The following is a 2,013-nucleotide window of genomic DNA, read 5'->3' as shown; positions in this document are numbered from 1 at the left end:
AACAGAGTATCTAAAAATTATGAATATAAAAATCATGTACCTTCTTATATCGAAATATATTTACAAATTACAACCCAAATCTGCAAAAGAAGAAAAAGGTGTTAGACTAACTCAGAAGTTAAAATAAATAAAAGATTTGAAATTTGAATAGATAGAAGAAGAGCATATAGATCAGTGAACTTTGTATATAATAACTTTGATACATTTATTTGGGGAAATGTTCCCATATTTGAAATTTGAAAATATAGCTTCTTTTGGAAGTTTTAAGTAGAAAATGTATTGTATCAGCTGACATGATGGCATATGTGGTAATTTTTTACAACTTAGTGGGTACAATGCTAAAATGGGGTTGAAGTTACTATTAAAAAGGGGCAGTAGGAACTATTATATACATGGATATATATATATATTTATATATATATTTATATAATATCTATGTTATTTTAATTATATTGAAACTAGAGATAATTCATTACTTTGTATAATAGTGTTGAGATAGATCAAAACAATATAAATCTAAACTATTCACCAAGACTAAAAAAGGTTTATACAATTTATCGAAGATAAAATAAAATTAAAAGCAAAAAAAAAATATTAGACCAACTAAAACAAAATAATATATATTTTTATCCGGGCTAAAATTAGATCGTATATCTTAGCTTAAACAAATTAAATTAAAACTGAATATAATTAGTTGGATTTGGTAAATATAATGAGTCTTGGGAAAAACAGAATAATGTGGTACAATTGATCCGGGTTAGAAAAAATTAAAATCAAACTAATGATAATTAGTACTATTGATCTAGGTTGGAATTTATCTTTTAAGTAAAACATAAAAGTCATTTTTATATACATCTATAAATATCAATAAAAATTATAAATTTTAGTCAATAATATTATTTTATATAAAATACTTCTTATTTCAAAATTATTACTAACATAATGTGTGTGTTTGTATGTATTTACCTATACTATTATATTAAAGGCGAAATATTAAAAATTTGATTGTTGGTACTTTTGCTAAGCTTTTTACTATTATTTTAAAGACAAAAAATGAAAATTTGGTTGATAGTCTGGTACTTTCTCCGTTTACTTAATTATCCTTACTCAATTTTATTTAAATTAATTTTTTATATATTCTATATTAGAACTTCCTTTTCCCAATATTAGAGCAAGCTTCGTCAAATCGAAGCAAACCCTCCCCTTTACAACAAATCGGACTTTTTCAGATAAGGATTTTTTTTGTGGGCATGGCATGAGACAGAAGTTTTATATATAACAAAATAGCAATTAGTTAAAACAACCGTGGATTGCATGGGTTTTAGGAAAGTATATATTATAATAGACAAAACATTGAAATTTTGGTTGGTCGGTCGATCGGTTATTGTAATTCTAATTGATATTGAAGTCAACTTTGTCTACCAATTTAAATTCTAATTAATTTTGATCTCTTTATTATTATATTTTATATAAAAGTAGAGCCTTTTACAAATTTAAATTTAAATTTAAATTCATATTGATGTCAAAAACTAAAACTTAACTTTTAATTAAAATATTATCATTTTTTTTGTAAAAACACGTATAAATATCAATAAATCTATATCATTCAATAAGGATCATTACTTTTTTTCAAATATCTCTTATTAAAAAATTTATGAACATGTATAGGTATTAATATATTTATCATGCAACCATATCACTTAAAAAATTTAAATGAGCAAATATAAGATTTCAATCTAAATTATTATTTTTAAAGTTATATAATATTTATGAAAAAAAAGTTCCGTGCATCACACAGTTAGTTCGGTACTCGATGAATTACATAATTGTCCACTTAACTAATTTATTATTTTAACATAATCATCTTTTATAATATTACAAAAGAATGGACGGGAAAAAAGGAATTTTATCATTAATTAGATAAAAATTATGTTCACGAATCTAAGAAACCAAATCAACGAAGATTGAACTAAACATATTTTGCTCAGGAATAGTTCTCCAATATTGATAGAA

This window comes from Apium graveolens, chromosome 2 (genome assembly GCF_009905375.1).
Source record: "Apium graveolens cultivar Ventura chromosome 2, ASM990537v1, whole genome shotgun sequence".
Taxonomy (NCBI): Eukaryota; Viridiplantae; Streptophyta; class Magnoliopsida; order Apiales; family Apiaceae; genus Apium; species Apium graveolens.
Note: the sequence above shows the minus strand (reverse complement) of the source record.